The 26,372-nt window shown below is 42.6% G+C and overlaps 1 long non-coding RNA gene across 1 annotated transcript in view; it reads right to left on the bottom strand.

The window, feature by feature from the left end:
- The window catches only part of LOC116903207, a 29,617-nt gene continuing 3,245 nt past the window's right edge, over positions 1 to 26,372 (bottom strand). Inside the window, exons 2-3 of the long non-coding RNA XR_004388260.1 lie at positions 2,015 to 2,110; positions 1 to 1,643 (exon numbers count right to left, since the gene is read on the bottom strand). This is a non-coding gene — a long non-coding RNA (uncharacterized LOC116903207). The remainder of the gene's footprint in view (positions 1,644 to 2,014; positions 2,111 to 26,372) is intronic.

The raw sequence follows: 26,372 nt of genomic DNA, 5'->3' as shown, positions 1-26,372 counted from the left end.
TTTATTTCTCACACTTTATTTTTATTTTTTCCACTTTTAAACATAATTTTTCATTGATTATTGGGAATTTCACACAATGTACCCTGATCATCCTTACTTACCAGCCCTCCCACGCCCTCATGCACACACACATTACCCACCAATGTGGCCTCCTCTCTCCTATTTTTTTGTCCATGTAGTCACTGCAGTACAGTCAAACTCCTGGTAGCCAGTCCCTTAAAGAGGAGTGGGCCTTCCCCTCCCCTCTCCTCTCCTGTGCCATCCATTTGTGGAGAGCTACATTTCAGTGTCCTTATCACAATTTTTAAAAGTTCTCTCGATGGTTTCCTATTTAGACTGTTACTTTTTGGGGGATGCAGGTGGAGGTTAGGTGTTGTCACTGAACCTTTCTATGTCCCTCTTTGTCAACTGTGAGTCTGCAGTCCTCAGGACCACTAAAGAGGAAGCTTCCTTGTCCTTTACAGTCAGCGGAAGCACGGATCACGAACCTCCACATGGTATCTGCTGGAAGCACGGATGATGACATCCACCCGGCCTCCGGTGCCAGCATGTTCCACAGACTCAGCATGGTCTCCAGTGGCAGTAAGGGTCATGGGCACCAACATAGTCCTCCCAGACAACCCAGCCCACAGACATCAACATGGCCTTCAGTGGTAACAAAGGCCACAGGGGCCGTGGACACAGCAGCAGGACCAGGGACCCAGACACGGCCCCTGGTGGCAGCCCGGACCATAGACATCAACATGGCCTTAGGTGGCAGCAGTACAGGACATCGAAATGGTTCAGCCTCTCCACAGCCTAAGCACAACTCGGTTCCTCCCCCATCCCCACCCCTCCACTCAAAATTCATTCATCGAAAAGGTATGGAGCCTTCAGCACTTCGTTCAGGATATATACTTACATTTAAATATACGTAAATACATACATATTCATACATCTGTAAACTCACATGTATTTATATATGTATGCACAATTACACATTAAGTGGGGAAAAACTTAATCCCAAACAAAACACTGAATTCAGCACAAATGAGAAAGAGTAGGGAGTGGCTTAGCAACTAAAGATGCTGCTGGCTTTGCAAGTCCGACTGCCCGAGTTTGATCCCTGTAATTCTTGTTGAAATCCCCATTTCCTAACCACATTCCACATTTTCCTCTGCTAAATGGTCCATTTTTGATAGTTGCATTTGACTTTTTTTTCCAGTTAAACAAATTACAATATTTAGTAATCGATTATAAGAACCGTTGTTTTCTATGACAGCCTGCAGGTCAGAAGTGTAGGGAGCTGAACTGGCTACTCTCAGCCTAGTGTCTTTCCAGACTTCAGTCAAGGGACACGGCAAGGCTGGATTCATTTCAGACAGTGATGGGAGACATGGCCGACCTAAGACAGGATCTCAAGTTGTTTCTCAGGTGTTGGGATGTTTGCCTGAAAAGTGAGGTTCTGAGGATGACACAGAAAGCATGCATGCTTATAGACAGACAGACAGACAGACCCACAGATTGTTGGGAGAGGACTACAGACTTCCTTTCAAACATGTAGGAATTCACAGTGTGCCCACCGAGGTTGCTTGGAGTCCCTGGTTTGCCTCCATTCCATCCCATGATGCACAGGCAGATGGTAGCTTTGGCAATGTTGTCTGCTGTGATAAGGAGAAGAAAGGAAATTATATCCTGGTTCTTAAAATGCCCCGCAGGAAGATAGTCTTACTAGTTCAGCTGACTACAGTAGTCACATGGCTATGTCCGAACTCATGGGCACCTAGGTATAGTCCTATGTGGCCTCTGTTATGTTCAGATGTCAAGGGCCCTGCAGAGGCTGAGCGTGGGACGCTTGCTCTGTATTTGATTCATGGGTGCTGTGAGAGGTGACTGGATCCTGAGGGCTCAGCCTCCACCAATGTCTTGTTTCACCCATGACTTCCTGATTTACAGCCTCACAATATCGAGGTGAGGGCAAGTTTCTGAGATGAAGCCTACCTGTTGGAAGATCCTGGAGGTGTGTCTATCTTACCTTTGGTTCCTTTGTGGTCTCTTGCTTCCACATGTCACCAGGGGAGTTTTGCTCTCTCCCATGTTCCCTGCCAGTGTGTTCTTCATCTCCATGGGCCTAGAAGCAAGACACTAGGACTAAAACTCCGGAATGAAGTCCAAAGAAGCAATTTCTGCTTTGAACTTCTTCCAGATAATCAGAGATGAAGTCTGATTAACAAGTTGCAGAGGAAAAACCAGCAACAAGCTGACATAAGAATCCATTTCTGAACAGCATCAATATTTTAATACTTGCACAAAGCATTCCAGAATTCAGAACAACACGATGTTAATATTTCAGAATGTATGCTCATTGTAATTTTTGAATCTTTTAAGGAACAAAATTTTGATGATAAGTGTTTGTTGCCAACTTGACAGACTTTATAGAATCACCCATGAGACATAACTCTGAGCATACTTGGAGTTCTTTAGAATGAACCAATCTTTGGGAACATGGAAGGAGCCAACTTAATTGTAGGCTGGACCATTCCTATAGACTCTGCAATGTATAAATGGAGACAGTGAATTGGATGCACGTCACTCATCCTTCTTCCTTGTGGTGGATTCCACAGGACCAGCTGCTCCAGCTTCTACTGCTTCGACATTTCTGCATTGATGGGCTGGACCTTGAACTGAGACCCGAAATAAACTCTTCCCTCTTTAAATTGCCTTTATCCAGAAGGTATTCTATCACCACAACAGAAAACGAAATGAAGGTAACCACCTTGTATGGATGCAACAGCATGAGAATTGGATTTGTCTGCCCTCCTTATCCTTTGACTTAAAGAACAGAAAATTGTAGCATTGTTTAACATCTTGCCCCATCCTAGTCCAGGGCATGTATGGATGGGTAGAAATTCTGAAATCTTCCCTGACAAGGACGTCTAAAGCTGGTGCTGAGATAGTTCTCCTACGGCCTGGACTCCTAGAAAGAGGTGTCTAGATCTGAAGGAGGCTGATGAAAGGAGCAATGGGCAAGACGCCCTGGAGTCCACTCCTGTTTTTTCTTGCTGCTGAGTGGTTTTCCCACTCTGACTGTGTCCCTGGAGTGTTAGAGTCAGTGTGAAGCGTCCCAGTAGTAGTGTCCCGAACAGATTGTGGGTGAATTTGTTTTTGTTAGATGTGAGTGAGGCGTGAGTAAAGTCCCGTGTATGTGCATGTTTGCCCCGGGCTGGTGTTGTGAATGTTTTGTTGAGAGGCGTAATTATGTAGTGTAGTGTGTGTGTGAGTGTGGTGTGAGCATGAGAGCAGCCTAGATTGTAGTTGTTGTGGGAGGAGCGTTTGGGTGTTGTCGTGTGTTTCCAGGAGAGGTCAGTAGGGGGCGTAGAGTTGTTTAGTTGAATTTCTCCCAGACCAGTAGGAAATACGTAGCCAAGTACGTCATGAGTGGTAAGCTTCAATTACAAATTTGGAGAAGAACAGCTTGCCGGTCCTGGTGGCGCAGGCCGGTAGGACGTGCTGAAAAGGCAGGTGGATCTGAGTTCGAGGACAGCTTGGTCTACACATTTTTTTTCCGCCTACAAACATTTTGTACGCGACTCTAGAGTTAATTTCTTTGGTAGAGACCGAGCCATACATTTTTATTTTGAATGCATAGCTGAAGTATAATTGCATCTCTCAGATATACCTTCAGTTTTCTTCTTGTAAGATGTTAGGAGGACGCTTCCCACATTCCCTGCAAAATACTTAGGCTGACCACAAGTGACCTGTATGTTCACAAGGGAAAGCCGTGGTTTCCTTTAGGTCGCGGTACACAGTATTGTAAACTCATGCAGTGGTACGGACAGTAAAGCCTTTGTGTCTGGCTTTGAGTGAAGCGTTTCAGCAAAGTCTTTGCTATGTTTAGGTCAATAAGTAGAACTTGAGAAATTGTTATAAGCCTGTATAAACCTTGAAGAACTGTTTTCTCTCTGCAAAGTCTGCACCTGGAGCTCTGATAGAGCTTGCAGCTGCTCTAATCTTGGTCATAAGACTCCTGGCAAACCAGGAATTCTTACTTTTGATTATGGCTGGCCATAGTCAAAAGGGACTGAGATATGTGTGGGTTGTCTGCTGTGGTGAGCAGCAAAGGGCAAGATATCTTTATAAAAGAGGATTAAGAGAAAAAAATTGCTGGAGTCTGCTTTTTTTTGCTTTAACCACTGTGTGTGTGTGTGCGTGTGTGTGTGTGTGTGTGTGTGTGTGTGTGTGTGTGTGTGTGTGTGATTTCTCCCCATTTTCCTTATTGCTGGCTGCTGTAGGCAGAAGCCCTTGTTGGTCAGTATCTGAACAGACTCCATCAGCTGCTCTCAGTGCTGACCCCAATCGCTGAGGTCACACCTCACTGCCTGCCTTGATTTACCCTGTGGTGTCAAAGCTGGCCTTGACAACAAACTCAAGTAAATTCTCTGGCTGTGGTGGTCCTCCCAAAACAAAGAGGGGGGCTGGACTTAATCAGTGCTGAAAAAGGAGGACTGAATGCTGCTCTCAGGTGAATCAACCCTGCCCAGGAAGGCCAATGCCAGATGACTGTTGGAATGAATTGAACACTGAGAAAAGGGGAACAATACTTTCTGGAGGGACACTGACTGCTTGAGGACTGTGGATCAGGCCTTTGGACAGCCAATTATTACAGTTGTGCTAACTCACTGTTTGGTCCCTGCTCTTCAGTGCTCTCACCAACTTCCTCCTACAGAGACAGCACGCTTCACCACCCAGAGCACCATTTCATGTCCAAAACCAGCAGCTTTGATGTATCCTCGGTCCACCCACTCTTCCTTTGAGACCCACCTCAGCCTCCCCAAATGAGGACTGCTTTAGGCCTTTTTCTTTTCAACCTACTGGAATTGGGTTCCTTTACGGAAGAAGACTGGGTAGTGAAAACAACTTATTCTGCTTCCAATCCAACCACAAACACAGCTGTATTTTTCTTGTGCATACACACACATACACACACACACACACACAGATACACACACACACAGATACACACACACACAGACACACACACACACAGATACACACACACACACACACACACAGATACACACACAAAAAAACCCGACAGACATAGACACATACATAGAGACACAGACAGACAGACACATACACAGACAAACACACACATACACAGACAGACACAAACACACAGACCCATACATATAAAGCACACACACACACACATACAGACACACACACATACACACATGCACAGACAGACTGACACATACACACAGACACATATATACAGAGATAAACACATACACAGTCAGACACATATAGACACACATACATAAACACACATACATATTGAGATGCACATATACACAGACAGACGCACACATACACAGACACACACAGACCCACACACACACATACATAGACAGACACACCCAGAGACACACACAGATACACACACACAGAGACATACCCACACACAGACACACACACGCACAGATACACACAGATACACATACACAGACACACACAAAGACACACACACACATAGATATACATACAGAGCCACACACAGATACAAACACATACAGACACATACACTGACAGATACACACATACACAGACACACACACACAGAGACACACAGACATACATGTCTCCACCCCATCTATAGGTGCTCAACATTCATGCCATGGACAGGTTGGGCCCCTCTCTCTTCCAGAATACAGCAGTCTCAGCCTCTTGATATCTACTCTGTCTCCTCTCCCTCTTCTCTGCCTGGCTTCTCCTACAGTGGCTGTATGCTCTTCTGTCCAGGTCCCAGAGTCACCCTTGATTGTGAGCAGAAGCACGACTCTCATTTCAAAGGGTATAAGAGTTTATTCTGGAGAAAAAATGAGTGATCATGCCCAGAAACACAGATTTAGATTACCCCAAACAGAACCAAGGAAGCCGTACTTGAAGACACTTTCTGAGCACATTGGTGGGGATGTGGGAGACACGGTTACAGCAAAGTGGGGAGTCTTTGGGACAGGCTCAGTTGCTCCCTGGTGATGCTCTTAGCTCTTGGATGGGTGGAAGCTATCTGTCTGTTAATACATTCCAGAGAGAGCTCGTCTTCTGAGGACAGTGACAAGATCAGGGACAGAGAAGAGCAATTACCAGTTATTAAGAGGACTAGAGATGGAGGGCTGGAGAGATGGCCCCGTTCCCGTGTGATCTGATGCTCTCTTTGGACCTTCATGATTACCAGGCGTGTGCAAGATGCACAACATGTATACAGCGAAACACTAGTGTGCATCAAATAAATGTCCTCTCTCTCTCTCTCTCTCTCTCTCTCTCTCTCTCTCTCTCTCTCTCTCCCTCTCTCTCTCTCTTTCTTTCTCTCTCTCTTCCTTTTTCTTTTCCTTGGGCTAAAGATGACCACAGCTTTTCAAACCCTCTGTGGTCACTAAAACGCTCATCAGTCAGCCTTACAGAACAATATGTGGGAGTTGCTGCTTCTTTTGAGAAACTTTCATTTTTACTGGGCTTGAAAGCGGCAGGCAGTTACATTTCACCTTTGTGTGTGTGTGTGTGTGTGTGTGTGTGTGTGTGTGTGTGTGTAGTTGTTTTGCTTCTAGGTTGATTTCCACAGGACATCAGTTTTCACTAAATTTATAATCAGTATATTCATTTGGATAATTTAATCTTAAGACTTTCAGTGACTTTAATCCCATGAAATTCTGAGACATTATAACCTCAGTTGTTTACACAGCCTTATAGATTTTGTTCTCACTGATAAAACACCTAGAGAAGTTGGGTCCCCACCCCCGGGGAGAGGGACCCTAACAGTGCTGAGACCACTTCTTTACTACTCTCCCCTTAAGGAGTGTAGTAAACACACCTTTGAGCTGAAAATGTCACCATTTCTCAGCCACAGTCTAAGAGGTACCAGGTGCCCTTCCTAGGTCCTGCCAAGCTGAGGTTATACCAGGGAAAGCCCTACTATTCCAGAACAGAGACCCAGTCTTTGTTCCCGGGACCGTTTGGATTTGGAGATGGCTTTCCAAGGTAAAACTACTCTCTACTGTTAGACCCCAGGTTATCCCTCGGGGCACTGCATAATAGGCCTTGGGGCTCCTTCTAAGCTGTGAGATGACCAACACCGAGTGTAAACCTGATCCTCAGCTACCCTTAGGATGTCTGCTACACAATATATTTAAATAGGTGCTGTTCCAGCCATATGTCCAAAGGGCCCAGTCTTTCTTTGTTCTGTGGCTTGGCCATAATACCCCTTGGACAGAGGGCCACCACATTGTCTTGGCAGTAACATCCTTTGTGATCTTAAAAGTTTCTGCAGGCCTGTGGACAAACGACCTGAACTTTCTTATATACAGGACTTTTGGGAACTGTACTCTCTCCTAACTCCCACTGTCCCTTCACCATACTGAGCACAGGGCTCCAGGTGTCTCCTGTCCCCTCCCTTCCTCACCTCGAAGCCCTACTCACCTTCTGTCCAGTGTGGCCCCAGGATTAGGGGTGGCAGTGGCAGAGGCAGTGCCACCAACACCAGCATTGATTATTTAAGAAAGCCTGCCAAACTGACAGCACATGGGTGAACAGCACATGACTGGTTGCCATCTTGACTTTGGGACTAAAGAGGATCAAATTATAACCTTACCGCCATCTTTCTTAAGAGCAACAGCAGGTGACATGAGCAGGGTAGCCCATCTCAGAAAGATATTTTGAAATTTATATAAGGCCTTTTTTTTGGTTCTAGTCTTATAAAAGCTACTATCACCACGAGATACAAGTTTATAGCCACTAACATTACAAATAATCATATTTTTTAATGTGTTCAAAATCGTTCATAAAGTCATGTTGAGAACTGGTACAGGTAATGATTAAAACTTTATTTAGCTTCCTATTTTGTGTTTGCTAGATGCACAGTTTAGAGCAGATATGTAGAAACAGACATAGATTTTCTCACCCAGATATGCTTAGCAGTTTCTAGCCTTTAAACTTGTCAGAACCCTACTGAAAATGTCATTTAAAATCTTAAACTTGAGATGTTTAAAATGACAGAGACTCCCTAATCCTAGCAATGATACCTGAAGGTCCTCAAGAAGATACATACACAATAAGAAAGGGTTCAACCCGGATTGCAGGTGATATCCACTGGGAAAGTCTGAGTCATTTCCTTGCCTGCTCCTGAGTCCTGGCCTAAATGAAGGACAAACAGGGACACTGGGCATGCCTGGCATTGCCTAAGTTAAAGCAAGTCAGCCTCCTAAGTTCCTCTTTCACAGGAAGGTCTCTTAGATTCGCCTGGCATAGCAGCTAAAGATTGATCTTGTCCTGAGACCTGCGTCCCCAAGGAAGCCATCAACCTCACAGGGTCCTAGTGGGGTGACCGTCTGGGTAATGGGTGAGTCTGTCATTTTAAATGACACCTAGAGCACTTAGATTACAATATATCCTTCTCAAGTCTCTGAGGGTTTTGATCCTGGTGATCACCAACCGGTGTCTCATGGTAAGTAATTGGATTGGAAAAGTTTGTATTAGGCCTGAGAATATGAATGCTGCCAAAAAAGTAAAAGTCTAAGAAAGTATTTAACTGTAAAGGAAGATGTTCTGAGCTGGGTAAATACAAATTATGAAGGATTTATCTTTTTGTAAACGTAAGAAGGCTCTTGTGAGCTTCGGGGAATCTTCTGGAATCCACCTCTCACCAGTCAAAAGGACTCAAGGTCAGTACTGTCAACTCACAGCCTGTTTCCCTCCCCACCTGCCTGTTCCTCAGAGTGGGATCTACCTAGAGCAAATGCACACATAGACAAATGGGGCAACACTTTACCTATTGCAGGCTCCCAAGCAGGAAGAGCTCTCTTCCTTAGGACAATTAAACACCACTGCTATAAAATCAGAAGTTGTGGTACCAGAAAACCGATGCTAAGTCAAATTCTATAGACAAATCACAAAACATAAATGGGGGACAAGACTGAATATTTTGGAAAACGTCTATAGAGAAGGCCCAAGCTGAGAACACTAGTGAACAATACTGAGAGTGAAGGAATGACCAACACTGGAAGAGATGTCACCATCATCTCTCCAAAATCTTGGCCTGAAAGTTGTCCACTTCAAGAAGTAGACATCTGATTGCAAGGAGCTGGGACACTATCTAAAATAAAGCAAAGCTTAAATGAACAGGACCTGAAGGTCAGCTAGGAAAATTAAGGCCATATGTGGCTGTAGCCCTGACTTCTCAGAAGGGATCTGTTATAGCAGTGGGAAACACAAATTAATAGGCCCCCCAATTTCAGAGGCTGGCTCAAAAACCAGTCAGGCTCCTAATAAAAACATTACACTGGGGAATATTAGCAAAGGCTGATACAGACTGTCCAGGCTATTCATAAACAAGATACAGTTGGGGCTGACAATTTAGCTTTACCTCAAGGAGCCACTGCTGAGAAGACACCAACTGCCTTACTACTAAGGTGGTTGCCTGACCAACCCATTTGGAAAGATCAATGGGGTATGACAAAAACAAACAAACAAACAAACAAACAAAAAACCCAACAACAGCAACAACAACAACAACAACAACAACAACAACAACAACAATAAAAACCCTACAGGTGTTAGAACAGATATTCCAGGAGCAACTGGAGGCTCAGCATATAGAGGGGTCCACCAGTCTTTGCAATTATCTGGTATTTGCCATTAAAAAAAAGTCTGGAAAATAGAGAATGTTGACAGATCTCAGAGCAATTAATAAGATTATTCAGCGAATGGGTACCTTCTAGCCAGGAAATCCATTGCCTCTCTTGTTGTCTAGGGAGTGGTCTATCCTAGTGATGGGCATAAAAGTCTGCTTTTGCACAATTTTTGTCCATGAACCTGATAAGGCAAGGCTTGCTTGCTCAGTTCCTATCTTCAGTGGAAGTTGCTCACTAAAAGATATCATTGGAAATTCCTGCCACAAGGAATGTTAAGTAGCTCAACTTTGTGTCAATATTTTGTACAACAGCCATTGGAGATGATTTACCAACAATTTCCCGTTCTATTTTTTATCATTATATGGCTGATATCCTATTGGCTGATTCAGATATAGATATCCTGGAAAGAATGTTCGATGAAGAAAAAAAAAAAAAACCTTGCATGCTGGGGATTGCAAATAGTCCCTGAAAAAAAAAACACAAAGAAGGGATTGGATTAAATGTCTAGGATATAGAGCATGTCTGCAAAAGGTCATGCCAGAAAAGTTGCAAATCAGAAGAAACCAATCAAGGACATGTAATGATTTTCAGAAGGGGCAGGGAACTACTAACCAGCTGCAGCCTGTGACTGACTTGGCCACCCAAGAGCTAAGCAATTTATTTAAAACCTTACAAGGGGATAAAGATTTAAATAGCTTGAGAAATTTATCAACCCAGGGTGAGAAGGAGTTAGATTTGGTAGAAAGGAAATTGCAGGATCCACATCTAGATCTTATTGATCCAAAGATGGGCTGCATTTTAGTCATCTTACCTTCTACTCATTTGCCTATAAGAATTCTCATGCAGAGGGAAGAATATATCTTAGAATTGATAATTTTTTAGCATGCAAACAGAGTAAGAAATTAAAATCCTACAAAGAGGTCTGTGCATTGATACGAAAAGGAAAAATGAGGCTTCAACAATTAGCTGAAATGGATCCAGCTGAAATTGTGGTAACATTTACTAACTCAGAGCATGCCTCCTTGTGGACACAAGATGAATCTTGGCAAAAAGCATGAAATAATTTCCTGGGAGAGATTAATGACAGATAACCTGAAAGCAAGCAACTTCAGTTCATAAAAAGAACGAATTGGATTCTTCCTAATATAATTAAAGGAATTCCAATTTCTGGAGCCCCTACATTTTGCACTGATGCTAATAAATCAGGAAAGGCAGGATATAAACCAGAATATATAAGCAAGGTGGCTGAGAGTCCCTATAAGTCGGTTGAAAAATCTGAATCATATGTAATACTCATGGTGTTGCCAGATTTTCAAGAGTCTCTTATTATAATAACTGGCTCCCAATATGCAGAAAGGACTGCTTTACAAATAAAGGCTGTTGAATTTGTTCAGTATGATTCTGTATTGACTCCACTATTTAGTCTCCTATAGGAAATGTTCAGACATAAGGGTCATCCACTATATATAACAAACATAAGAGCCTATACAGGCCTTCCAGGCCCTATGGCATAAGGTAATGATGAAATTAACCAGTTATTGATAGGAAATATACTAGAGGCTTCAAAATTACATAAAAAACACCATGTTAACAGCAAAGATTTAAACAAAAGAGGAACACTATTTAAAAGAAGAAGAAATTGTGTGTCAGTGTCCCACTTGCTCATTACATAACCAAACTTTATTACCTACAGGAAGTATCCCTAAAGGTACCCAAAGAAATGATATTTGGTAAATGGATGTCTTCTGTTTTACAGAATTTGGTAAACTAATATATGTGCATCACAGTATAGACACATATGCAGGATTTCAATGGGCAACTGCCTTAGCTTCAGAAACAGATGATTCTGTAATGAGACTTTTGTTAGAAGTTATGGCTATCGTAAAACTACTCATCAAAATTAAAACGGACAAGGTCTGGCATATGTCTATAATAAAATGAAGCATTTTTCCATATTATAAAATATGTTATAGGCATATAATATAACCGTATGGGACAAGTGATTGTGGAGATTTAATTGAACTCTAAAAGAGATGCTTAAGAGATAAAGAGGGGAATAAAAAACCCCAAAAATAGATTACATAGTGCTTTATTCACCTTAAAAGTTTTAAATGCTAGTGAAGGAAAAACTATGGTTTCAAAAAGACATTGGATTGTGGGGAGAACTGCTCAATTAAACAAGCCTGTTTATTTAAAGCATATTCTGACATCAAAATGGAAAACAGGAAATTTTTTACACTGTGGGAGGGGTTATGACTATATTTCCACAGAAAAAGGAAAGCTATGGTCTCCTTCCTAATTGATAAAAATGATATATGACTGTCGTAAAAAATAAAAGGTGATCGTTGGGACCTGTTCCCGTGCATACTACTTCATGTTTTCTCTCTCAGGCTCCCTCTGACTGGGCAGTCTGTCAGCCATTCAGTCACAGATCCCTTGGTGGGTGGTTACCAGGCCAGGCATAGCAATTCCATGGTGGGCCTGATGTGTCTTGCCACCAAACACTGTCTTGAATTCAAGTAAGTCACCACATGACAGAACACCCCACACAAAAACTTCTAATCTAATTGGTAAGATATAATTTACCCATCTAGACAGCACAAAATCCTGTAAACACCGATCTCTTAAAACTCGTCATAACTTCCATGTTCTCTCAGCTCCTTTCCTCCCTCCAGCCCTTCTCTCCTGCTTCTCCCTCTCTTCTAAAACTCTGTTCCCGCCTCCCTTGCTTCTCATTCAACCACAGGCCTCTTTTATCTTGTCTGCCTTCACCTGCATAATGACATCAACTTACACTTCACCCTTTCTGTCTAATTAACAAGACTTTTCTCTCAAATGTACAGCTATTATCATTTTCTAATTTAAAAGTATAGAATATACCAACACCCAATCAAACATTTTATCAGTTAAACAGAACATTTGATTATCTATTGTAGCTTAACGAAGGCTTAAAATCCATGTTATATCCTGACTAGCTTGCATATTATCTGATACCTATCCAATTAAATACGTATCCTCAACGTCAAACAGCCTGAGTAGGCTGGGAGACTATAACTAGTTCCAATCCCATCAGAAATCTGAAATCGACCAATATTATCTGAAAATATAGGAAGCCTAACATGGCTTCCTGAACTGAGACAACTGTCTATTCGTACAGTCCCCTGTAGTAACACGTGAGAGAAAGTCTTCAGCTTTCTGGCTTAGGATCATCTCACAGAATTTTGAAACAGAATTTTGAAAGACCGATCATTTTGGCTGAGCAGAAATTATCAGTCGATTATTCTGTAATGTGTCTTCCTTTGGACAATATTTCATCTGTAGAAGAAACAGGCAATTCCTGCCCACTGGCTCCTTAGGCAATGGATTACCTCACCTGGAGTTGGAGATGTTTAATTTCTTCTTTGAATCCACCTAAGGGGAGCTGTTAGGGCACACATGTCTCAACAAATAATAACAAGGTGTCGCATTTGTGGATTTCTGATATTTTTGAAAACCATCTATATAAACTAATATATAAAACTATCTATGTAATATAATCTGTACGGTGGTCTGTTAACTACTCTCAGCTTTTTCTAATGAGACTACTTTAAAAATACCCTAACAGTGAACTATGAGTCATGAATTTGTTATTTGGTCTTTAATTTCTATGTTTAATCATCTCAGGTTACTTTTTTTAATAGTAGTAAAGAACTGAGTATAAGCCTTGTATACTCAAATAAGTCATATATGCTCAATGCCTATATATGATAATAACAATATTAATTTTAATTTTAAACTGATAAGAAATTCATATCAAAGAATATCTAAACTTGTTTCAAATAAATTCTATATGAATGTAAAGATTATAAATTTCGCTTCTTAACAAATAAAAGGATTTTTACTAAAAGAGTTTATGGCTGTGTAATGATGTAGATAATTGCTCCCTGTTAAATTATGAGCATTTCTAAATTCTCTAGAAAGACAACTTTTAGCCTCTCAAAGTTTAGGGAATCGGGGAGATGACTCTTCAATAGCTTCTTCGTGCTGTATGTGGGTGTTGAGATATTCTTATGGGTGGAGGGGTATAGGAAAAAGGAAGGAGTTGTAGTCTGATGTCTGTCTTGACTGGGCCTGACTGAAAGTGAAAGACTACCGGGGTGGGGAAGACCCCCACTCAAATCTCAAGACGACGAAACCCCCAAGAACTCACGAGAAACCGTTCTTGATGTAATAAACAAGAGGTGTATTTGAGGAACCAGAGCTCTGGGGACGACACGTATCTCACACAGGAGACAGAGAAGTCGACCCTGAGTCCAATTAGGGGAAGGGATTTATAGGGAAAATTACATAGGCAGTTAGCAACAGTCACACAAAGCAATTTCATTGGTTTGTAACTTGAGCTCAGTTCAACTCTAGGCCACCCTCCTTCTGGGGCAAGCTGACCCTAATTCTCATTTTTTTCTCAGGAGTTTTCTCAGGCCTTATCAAGGCCAGATGGTTTGTGGTGGCTATAGCCAGGCTACATCCCCAAAACATTTTATGTTATTCTTTGCTGTGAGGTGTACTTGTCCTCACAGGAGGGTCAGTGGGGGATAGTTTAAAATCTTTATTCTTTCAAAAGTCCTTGAGATTAGGAATCCAAGCAGGTCAGTTCAGCATTCTGATGATGAGCTTCACCATGATGCACATTCTGTAATACATAAATCTCAAAACAAAATTTTAGCATCAAGATATCTTTTTGTTTGTTCTCTTGAGTTTAGTTTTTCAGGAGTTCTAAGTTTATCAAATTTAATCAGCATAACTCTGGAAGGTGTCCAAAGCCTAATCACCCTTTTAAAAAAACACAAAGACAAAACCTTTCTCTCAAAATACGGTGTTCCTTAGTCTGTAACCAGATAAGCTTGTATCTTACTCTCTCTCCCAGAGAAATAGTATAACCACAAGACTCAAAATCACACCCATTATGAAAATTAAAACAATTTAAAAAATGAGATAAACTAAATAATACTATATGAGCCTGTTTGGACTTTTCTAATCTCTCTTCCCAGGAAATGAACTCAATATTCGCGTGGAGCCCACATTAAAAGAATATGAGCCTCTCATTGCAGTAAACATCAAAAACAACCACAAAGCCTTGCTAGCTGGCCTTGATGAGCCATGTGGCCTTAGTGGAGTTGTTCCTAAAACAATTTGATCACCTTTTTAGTAATACCAATACCAATAGGAGTAAGCCAGTTGCCAAACTAAAATTTTAGCAGAAAATACATCTGTGAAGCTCTCTACCTGGAATGTCAGACTTTTTTTTTTTTTTTTTTTTTTTGGTTCTTTTTTTTTTTTTCGGAGCTGGGGACCGAACCCAGGACCTTGCGCTTGCTAGGCAAGCACTCTACCACTGAGCTAAATCCTCAACCCCGGAACGTCAGACTTCTATTCATTAATAACTTCTCTACTATTTGTCTGTATTCAGTCTGCCTGGTGTACATACTTTTTTCATATAATAACAATTTTATAACAGGCAAATGCGACCACTCCCTAATTAGAGTCAGTGACTCATTTTCTCTAAGTTCAAACCGCTGGTGAAAATCCCCACGTGATTTGGATAAACTCTGTACTCTCTCCTTCTAACTATAAAAACAAATTTATTCACAGTTTCATTAAAACCTGTCATTAAGAAGCAGACAATTTGTCAAAGTAGGATTTTAACCCCAAATTCCATGGAGCTCATGTTAGAGAATCTGAGTATCCTCTAGACCAAAATAATACCATTTATATGTTAAGCTCTCTACCTGGAACATCAGGCCTTTATTTAGTAATGACTTCTACAATATGTCTGTATCACTCTGCCTGGTGTTACAGAGTTTTATCTATTTCTACCTAGTCCTGAATCATGGTTGAAAATCCCCATGTGATTCAGACAATCTCTGTACATAGTATTCTAAAAGCAAATAAAGCAGCCTTTTAAATAAAGCATATTCTAATCAACATGTGGTAAGGGAGCAGGCAGCCTCCATTATTTATCTCTCTGTGACTAGAAGTACCCAGTACTTTTCACAGCAGAGGACGTGAGCCTGTCAGCAGACTGTCTTCCTTTCTTTGTTTAAGATTCCTGCGCTAGCAACATCAAGTGACTCCGTATGGTGCTGGCCTCCTCTTACTTAGAAAACAAAACTTTCTCAGCCTGAAAAACTTTAATTTTTAGTGGATTCTTGTCCCATGTTGGGTACCACTTTTTCTGATTAAAAAATAAAAGGTGCTCATCCCAACCGGTTCTGCATGTACTGCTCTGTGCTTTCTCTCTCCGGCTCCCTCTGACTGGGGTTGTCCGAGAGTCAATCAGTCAGTTTTCTTGGCAGGTGGTTACCACGCCAGGCATACAGATCCCAATTCCATGACAGACCCAGTATGTCCCACCACCACACATTCTCTTGAACTCAATTAAGTTGCTACATGAAAGAACAAAGGGCAGAATTACCTCTGACCTAATTGGTAAGATATAATTTGCCCATCTAGACAGCAAAAAAATCCTGTACACACCCATTTAAAAATAGTCATAACAACCTGTATCAATGTGAAGAGATTAATCTTAACGACGGTTGCATTGTTGTCTCAGCTCCTCCTTCCTCGCTCTGGCCCTTCTCTCCTGCTTCTCCCTCTCTTCTAAAAAGTCTATTCTTGCCTCCTTTCTTTCTCATCCAATGACAGGCCTCATTTTATCTTGTCTGCCTTCACTTGCATAAAGTCATCAACCTATATATGACAAAGGAAGACCCCTGCAGACCTTGGCTACAGATAAGTAGGAGACTAACGTGATTAACACTGTAGGTGATGTATATGGGGTGATGTGTATGTCTATGTACATAGAGACAGCTCTGGAACTGGTTGAAACTTCAGTGTGTATATCCAGCCAACATGACTTATTGGGTACAACATTCTCATGACTTGTTATTACATACATTAAGATGGCATGAATGGAAAATTATACTGCAGTGTGATCTTATGTCATCATACTAACCTATGAAGAAAGGCAGTTGTCTTCTTTATTGATCTTCATTAACTGATCCGTGTACCCTGCACACTCCATAAGAATGTCTTTACAGAGCTATGTGGTGCTTGTGATGTTTGTGTATTGCACAATGAAAGAGGAGAAAGATAGGCCGAGAAGATTCACACTCTGCGATGCTGAGATTCTGGGACCTCCTCTTCTAGCTCCATGTTTGATTCTACCTCAACTACATCGAAACTGTTTCCTCTAAGGACTTGCTTCCAGGACATTTCCAGACCGCTAGCTCACCCATCCAGCCTTTCAGACTGTTACTGTTAGGATGCCAGCCATGAACTTTCTCAGCACATAGGAACTAGAAGGCAAATGATGCCAGCTTACCCTCCTTTGACAAAGCCAATTTTCCTATTTCTCTTTGGGCCAAAGAAGGGAATTCTTCACCCCAATTAAGCTAGCAGCAAGCAAATGAAGATTGTTGTCCCAGTCCTTCAGGTTGGGGTGAATGGTTCTGGTTATTTTATGAATTGTAGATATGTTGTCATTTAAGGGATGTTTGCTAATGTTGTAGCTTTGGACAGGGAGGAAATTATCGAGCTTAGACTCAGGGATTTCTACCCTTCCTTTCCTCTTCTCTTTCCTCCTTAGGTAAAGGAAGGGGGCATGGAAGAAAGAAGGAGGGACACAGTAATATCCTAGACATTAGAGGAATAGACAAATAGGGGATATGTTATGAAATTTAGTCTTAAACAAAACATTGTAGAGCCACATCATATATTGGTAGAAATCTTTATAATTGATGCAATATAAGTTACAATTTTACATTGGTGCAGAATTTATGGATTGACGTAGATCTAAGGTTTTTGTTTCTGTGAATTTCTTTTTTTTTTTCAGTTTTAAAAGAAGGTTTCGTTTATTTTTTAATATGTGCATTACAGGAAACAAAACACAAGAGGGCAAGAACAAAGTCACCCAGTCACAAGCAGCTCAGCTCGATGTGTCGTTCTAGATCTTGCAAGTGTACATACACTTGGGTAATGGAGATTATATAGTATGTACTATGCTTTCCCCACATTGTGAATATTCACCCCATAAAAACCCCATGCTACACGAGGATTTTGATAGCCAAGAATACACCATGCCATCTCAATCTGTCAGACAAAATTGTAATCTTGTCTTCCTTGGCAAAAGAAACTTCATAGAAGACAAAAACGGCAGCAGGCCTCTAGATAGACATACTGGCAAAGTTACAACTGAATTCTGCATTCGCTCAGTGCTCAGCTCACAGGGAAACACAAAGCAACAGACCACACCAAGTCTAGCATTCCTAAGCTCATCATCAGATCTAGACACTAACATATGCAGAAGGGGTGTTCCCCGATCAAGAAATGTATTCCTATGGAGCAGCTGGGAGATGCACCCACGGTGGGGGGCTCTCAGGATGTCAGTCTCCACACAGCTGCAGACCTCACCCTGAGAGCCTCTCTGCCCCTGCAGTCATCCTAGCAACATGAATTTCCCCACTGTCCAGACATGGCTTACCAGTTCCATGTTCAAGAGGAACCCTCTGTCAGTTCTGCCATATCACTAGCTATTCTTTTAGCTATGTGCTCTCCTTTAGGACATAACGTTCAGATGAGGCATGAACTACGCACAATGAACACAAGTATTTTACCGAGATGCACATAGGGCCCCTGGGTACAGACAGCTATCTTCTGGATGTAGTAGTACTACAGTCTCTCCCTCTCCCATCCTCTTCTCCGCACAACTCCTAAGCGCAGATGATGCTAGTGAGACAATAACAAAGACCAGCCTGACTTCTAGTGACTCTTTTGCTACTGCTAACATCCTTTAGGCACTGGGACTATTTCTAATGCCTGGCAACTGGTTAACTGAAATGCAAATCTAACCGGTGGCTAGACAGCTCGAATCAACAGCTACAGTGCCTTTTTCTCAGCACTAGTCTTTGCCTTAGCCCACCTCCACCACCTGGTAACAGCATCTGCTCAAAGGCCAACTTTGACCTTCACTTCCCCAGTGTGACCATTCCTATGAAATAAAACAATCTAAAAAGTGGTGTTACCATGGTGTGCAGTTTTCCATTTACGCATTACTGTATGCATGTGTGCACACTGTGCCACTGCACTTGTGTGGAGGCTAAAAGGCAAGTTGTGAATGACTTTTCTCCTATCACGTGGATCCTGGAAATCAAACTCAGGTCACCAGCTTGGTGACGAGCACCTTTCCATGCCGAGCCACCCTGCCATTTCATCATGCACACTTTCTTACTGATTTGAGACAAAGTCTATAGATAGCACTGGCTGACCCAGAACACAGAGATCCACCTGCCTCAGCCTAGAATTAAAGGCGTGCCCTACCACACCAAGACAATTAATGTACTTCTGAAGACTATCTGGAGACTGATGTTCCCAATACGCACTTCCGTTTCCCCAGCATGAGTACACTGCTGTGGGTACACTGCACAGCCAACAAAGGCTGCAGTCAGAAACTGCCTTCTCAACACTGAGGTTCTGGTCTAGCCCCTCTTCCTGTCCTCTCCACCCAGGGGTCACGTGTGCAACTGCCATGTCTTTGTGGGGAGATGAACACTTTCGTTTCCTAAATGGTTCTATGAGTTTTTTTCTACAAATTTTCACGTAATTTACAAACATGTCTGTTCACTCACTTTACTTTGTCACACACAATGGCACCTCTTTACTGTCTAGGAAGACTGGGTGCTGCATATTTGGACACATCTTCTATACATTGCAAAATCAGATGCACAGATGTAAGGAACAATGGCTAATCTTGCATTACCATTCATTCCTCTTCTTTCTCCCTCCTCCCAAACCCTCGCAAGCAAGAAGCAAGGCTGCATTGCTCAGAAGCGGTTTTCTCTTTCTAGTTTCAAAAGACAGCATTTCACGAGTTTAAACAGGAGAAGCTACAACATGTATTATTTACTATGTCTACTTTAATATACTTTGTGCACTTCTAAACACCTAGAAGGACTAGATGTTTCAGATGAGGACCTAAATTTGTCCCCTATATACACAGTAGTGTTGAAACCACACACGTGTAACTTGTTCGGTCTCAAAGTGTCTTGTGGTGAGAATATTCTGGTCTCCGACCTTTCTTCCCCTCCAGCCCCTCTCCTGTGTCCTGTGACATGGGCACCTGTCACTTGGATGATACACTTTCACAACTCTTCAGAAGACAACCTTGTTATGAACTAACAGTGTACAGAATGTGTGAGGTGACGAACTACTTTTGTCCTACATTGGCAACCTCTTTAATACCTAGAGACTAGATATCCTAGGACTCATTTGTCCAGTATGTACAATATAATACAGTATAGCGGTTACATGAGATGCACACAGCATACAGGGTGACGGGTAAGCTAGAGATGTCTAGCACTAATGGAATCTTTTTGCAGTTTCTTCCCTCCCACCTCCTCAATCCACTGAACAAGTACAGCCAGTACACTGTTCCCAGAGGTGGGTTAACAATTCTATTTCTACACACACTATTTCTCCAGTTTTAAAAAACTATATACACAAAATATTCTACTACTTGTACCTTTAAATGTATCAAGCACTTTCAAATACCTAGAAAGACTGGATGCTTCATGTAAGAACTTATCTGCTATTCACATGGCATTGGTAAATAAAAACTAGGCAAAGCAATGGATATTATCTGAGGTATCTTCTAAATATAACCATTTGGGCTTTGACCCACTTTCTTCTCCCTTCTCTCTGCCTTCAAACCAGAAGACAAATATAGGCATGTGCAATGTTAGAAACAGCTGAACAAATTCCTATCCCCAAGTCATTTACAGAACAGTATTTTCTATGAATTCTAACCGGGTACACTAGGTGCTAATTTTACTACCTTGTCATACATTGACAACCTCTTTAACATCTAAAGTCTAGATGTTGAAAACTTTAGACATATTTGTCCACTATATACAGAATACATACAGCAAAACAAAATGCAAGTATATAGAAATGGCATCTAAAAAGGTCCCATAAACACTCACTACTACATGACTGCTGTCACTGCCTCCCAGCACCTCCTCCAAACAGGACAATAGTACTGGTCGGAGGGGCTCAGCACTCCACTCCCAAAAGACAATGATTCATGAGTTTTTGGAAAAAGATATTTACAAAGTGGTATTTCACTACCTCTACATTTAACATACGTTGGGCACTTCTAAATATCTAGATAGACCAGATGTTTCAATAAGGACTGTTGTCCACTATGTACACAGCAGTCCAGTAAACGGCACACATGTAACAAGAGTAATTAAAAATTCTTTAGCACAAAATGTAAAAAAAAAAAGTGCATTGTTCCACCAATTCTACTTTGTCATACACTGGCAACCTCTTTCACATCTAGAGTGACTAGATGTTGTAAATTAGGACCCCTTTGTCCTTTACATACACTATGTACAGAGCAAAGCCAAACGAAATGGGACAGCGTTTCCCTTTCCACCCACGAACCACAATGGCTTAGAACTCTGGATTTCCTTCTGGGAACCAGGGCACAAACACAATGCGGTCAACTCAGGAGAGGTTGGGCTATTCCTCTCCAAACACTATTTCAAATGAATCCTAACGAAAAGGTATTTACAGAAAAGGTTTTACTACTACTTATAAAGTATGTCAGGCACTTCAGAGCAGCTAGAAAACCCAAAAAACCTGACATTCTCAAACACACTCAAATACACACACCCATAACATGGGGGGGGGTAAGAAATGAGGAATAAAATGTATACACAATACAATGGGAGGGGGGGAGAGAGAGAGGGGAGAGAGAGGGAGGGAGGGAGAGAGAGAGAGAGGAGAGATCTTCTTCACACGACCAATCGGGCTCCGGACCTCTTCTTCCATCTGCTGGGTCCTCTAAACTACTGAACAAACAGGAACCAGTGTCGCTCCTGGGTCTTTCCAGAGGCGGCCTCAACAATTCCATTTCAAAGTCCCTTGTAGAAGACGAGTCTCCGATCTTCTTTTTATGACGACTGGGTACACGTGTGATCTTCTATCTCTACCCTACGTCGGCAATCTCTACAGCTACATGTCCAGATTTAGCCAACAATCTAAAAAGGGTCGGGGGAAAGGTTGAGAGCAGCTTTTTCATATTATATACACAGGCCTTCTACGGCGGCAGGTAAGTCTTCGCCAGCATTTCCGATTGACCACAGGCGATTGTCGCGTCCCGGCTTCTCTAGGATGGAAGGAAGACCCAACAATCGATCGTTCCTCTCGCCGCTATTCGGGGCCCTCTCACCTTCGTCCAGTCCCATCGAGGCCTCTGTTCATCCAGGTCTGAGCGCTCGTTCAGGGTCGGTTCCCTCCCAGGGATGGCCGAGTGTTCTTCCGAGCCCGCCGCCTCAGGCTGCAGAAGCCCCGAAGGGCCAGCCTTGGCTGTCAGGTGGTCGCCATTCTTCCCGCCATGCCATGCTCGCCGCCACCCGGAGATGTCCTCGAAGGCCTAGCTGGGGCTTCTCCGTGGCCCGACCCTGGACAGTAGGGGGCCGGTGTAGTAGTGGAGGCCGCGCGCAGAGGCTGCCACCATCCAGGCACATCGCTGCCAAAAGAGTCCCTGCAGAATCGCGAAGTGGCCCGGCCGGTGGCTGCCGCGAGGGCTCGGGCTCCTGGGGTCCGTAGGACGGGGACCAAGGCTGCTCCCGGGTACCCCACGGCTCACCCGGCACAAGCCGAGGCCATGGAGGGCCCGGGTGGAAGAAGGCCTCATCACTGAGCTCGACGCGCCCTATGCCGGAACTCGTGAATTTCTTATATTGATGCGAAATATGAAATTAATATTGTTACTCTTTGACAGTACTTGTGCTTATGCAACTTACATAGAATATAAGGCTTAGACCCAGTCCTTCTAATAACTGATATAAACTCTTCATGATGATTGAGTAATGAAAGTTAAATGCCAGATAGAAAACACATACTTAGATTATATTCTTATTTAATTACAATAAAATGTTTTTAATTTACTCAAATAGAAATGACTAAGAATATTTAAGGTTTAACAGTTTGGATATACTTTACATAGGTATATAGTCTTCAAAGGCTTGAGAACTCCACAGAATATGATATTTAAGACCATTTCCTTATTAAAGATCATTTGACTAGGGACATATCTGTCCCTGATTAGTGCATTAGTGATAAAAAAACAAAAAACAAAAAACAAAAAAACAAAACAAACCCAAAAACCCTGCATGGCCTTAGTGCAGAGACAGAGAAGTTGATCAGTGAAACGGAAATGAAGATGCAGAAATAAACCCACACACCTAGGGTTACCTGATCTTTGACAAAGAATTCAAACCCATACAGTGGGAAAAAGCCTTTTCCACAAATAGTGCTGGTCTACTGGGGGTCTGTATGTAGAAGAATGCAAATTGATCCATTTTTATCTCCTTGTACAAAGTTTTAAGTCCTCCAGACTTAGAATGAGGTATAATGAATCTAACAGAAAAAATGTGGGAAATAGCCTTGAACACCTTGGCACAGAGGGAAATTACCTGAACAGAACACCAATGACTGAGGCTCAAAGATCAGCAAATGTGTCCTCAAGAAACTGAAATGCTTCTGTAGGGCAAAGGATACTTTCAGTAGGACAAAATGACAACCTATAGATGGGAAAAAGATCCTTACCAACCCTACATCTGATAGAAAGCTAATATCTAAAATATGCAAAGAACTCAAGAAGTTAGACTCAAAAAATAAAAATAAACCCAATGAAAAAAAGGGGGCACAGAGCTAAGAAGCACCTAAAAAAATGTTCAACATCCTTACTCATCAGGGAAATGCAAATCAAACAACCCTGAGATTCTCCCTTTCATCAATCAGAATGTCTAACTCAGGGAAGAGCAGATGCTGCTGAGGATGTGGAGATAGAGGAACACTCGTCCATTGCTGGTTGAATTCCTGAAGAACCAGCTATATAACTCCTGTGCATATATCCAAAGATGCTCCATTATGCCACAATGACACTTGCTCAACTATGTTGATAATAGCCTTTTGTATAAAAATCAAAAGCTGGAAACAACCCAGATGTCCCTTAACAGACGAATGGATACAGAAAATGTGTTACATTTGCACAAGGCAACACTGCACAGCAATTAAAAATGAAGACTTCATGAATTTGTCAGGCAAATGGATAGACCTAGATAATATCATCCTGAGTGAGGTAACCCAAACCCAAAAGAACATCCATGGTCTGAACTCACTGATAAGTGGTTATTAGCCCAAAAGCTCAGAATGCCCATGATAAAACTCACAGACCATGTGAAGATCAACAAGAAGGATGGCCAAAGTGTGGATGGTTCAATCTCACTTAGATGGGGAAACAAAACAATCATGAGAGGCAGAGGGAGGAAGGGAATGGGTGGAAGAGGGGAGGTGGAGGAAAAAGGGATGGCAGGATTAGGTATGGGAGGAGACAGGAGGAAGTCCAGAGGGTCAGGAGAATGAATAGAAATGTGTAGCACTTGGGGTGTGGTGGGGAATGGACGGAGGAGGGGAAACCACAAGAAAGTGCCAGATCCAGGGATGCAAGAGGCTCCTAGGACCCAATGGGGATGACATTAGCCACATTCCCAATAGTGGGGAGGTAGAACCTCAAGAGAGCACCGCCATTCGGTAGATATGGACCCCCAGTTGAGGCATGGGGCCACACACCTATCTCAAACAATTTAACGGAGAATTGTTTAAAGGAAATGCAGGGACACAAAACAGAGCAGAGACTGAAGGAAAGGCCATCCAGACACCACCCCACCTTGGGATCCATTCCATCTGCAGACACTAAACCCCTATACTGTTGCAGATGCCAAGACCTGTTCCAGACAGGAGCCTGGTGTGGCTGTCCTCTGAGAGTCTCTGCTAATACCTGTCTAAGACAGATGCAGATATTCACAGCCAACCACTGGACTGATCCAGGAACCACAATGGAATAGTCTGAGGAAGGTCTGAGGGAGCCAAAGAGTTTTGCCACCCCATAGGAAGAACAACAGTATCAACTAACCGGACCCCACACTCCCTGAGCTTCTAGGGACTAAACCACAGACCAAAGAGTATACATGGGTGGGTCTTTGTCTCTAGCTACATATGTAGCCGAGGATGGCCTTATCCTGCATCACTGGGAGGGGAGGCACATTGTCCTGTGAAGGCTTTGATGCCCAAAAAAGGCAGATGCTAGAGGTGTGAGGCAGGAGTGGGTAGGTTGCCTGGGGTCGAACCCTCTTATACGCAAAGGTGAGTGGAGTTGATTTGATGGGTTTGTGGAAGACCAGGAATGGGGACAAGATTTGAAATGTGAATACATAAAATAATTAATAATATAAAAAAGAAATTGTTGATAACAGCAAAGTTTTGGTGAGGTTAAAAGAAAGGAGACAGGCATAGGAGAGAAAGGTTGAGTGATTTTTCTGAAGTGAATAGAGATATAACTGACTGGTGTGCAATGGCACAGATGAATGGTAGACTGGCCAGTTCTGAGGTATGAGGCTCTGAGTTTGATCCCTGGCACCACACACAAAAATGGCTTCGATAAAAAAAAAAAAAAAAAAAAAAAAAAAAAAAAGCATGTACCGTTAAAATGGGAAAAATTTCTCAGTTCTGTTTATTTCCTTTACAGGACAGCATGCTTTTCGGTCATTGATCCCGCCCCCTATTTTTATTTCTAGGAGCCCAATCACAGGTCAGCTGGTTTAAAACTCCACTCACAGGATCTCAGGCTCTTCCAATGTTTTCACTCATCAGAGGCTCATTGCTTCAGCAAGAAGGTGCAGATCCTACCTCCCCAGATTGCTCAGAAACAGGAGAAAACCATATGTATTTAATGAAATGTAAACTAAACTAAAGGGAGAGAAGGGAGTTTCAAGAAAGGAGCTGAACCTCACTCCTGTTAGCCTGCCACCTTGGGTTTTAATAGATGGGCGGTGGCTGTGGTGGGTGGGGTGGGGAGCTCTGCAGGGGGTAGGAATGTATTTTTCTAGTATGGTTTTTGTTACTTAAATGAGTTTGGGGGGAAGCGCAACCAACAGCAAACTTGTTATCTCCTCTTCCCAGGCTACTGGAATTTGCACTCCACTAACTTTCAGAAAGTGCTATAAACTTGCACCCTAGAAGCAGTGAGGCTGGGATTTCCTGTGATCACTCAGTGTAATTAAAGTGCAGCAGCCATGGGCCAGCGGCTGGTGTTGTAAAGTGTTAAGTTTGAAATTTTCATCACCAACCTCCCACCCCCAACCCCTTCCGCACCCCTGGCCCCATGCACCCAGTCCTGGCACAGCAGTCTTACTGAATCCCTCAGATTTTCCTTGGAGAATTTCCCTTTCAGAATGACCGAGTTTTCCACTGGCTTGCTGCCCTCCACATACTTGATTCTGAGTTCCCTACTTCTGCTCAGTAAAACGGCTCTTTTAAGTAGGTTTCTGGATTCTTCCAGGATTCACTGGATGACCTTGGATGGGCTCAGGCTCATCCTGGCACCCAGCCCGCATCTCAAGTGCCCCGCCTCCAAACCCCACCTCCCATTGCAGACTCCCACAGTAGGGGTGTATTCCTCCTTCCCCAAACTTCCAAGCTGTCAGAAATTCTCCCTCTTCCTTAGGACACTGGTGTGTGGTATAGTCTTTCTGGCCTTAAATCACTCTTGTGGCCTCAGCGAACAATCTTGGTCCTAGTGTTGGATACTGTATCTCAGGT

This window comes from Rattus rattus, chromosome 6 (assembly GCF_011064425.1).
Source record: "Rattus rattus isolate New Zealand chromosome 6, Rrattus_CSIRO_v1, whole genome shotgun sequence".
Lineage (NCBI taxonomy): Eukaryota > Metazoa > Chordata > Mammalia > Rodentia > Muridae > Rattus > Rattus rattus.
The sequence above is the reverse complement of the archived record's forward strand: the minus strand, read 5'-3'. Positions and strand labels throughout refer to the sequence as shown.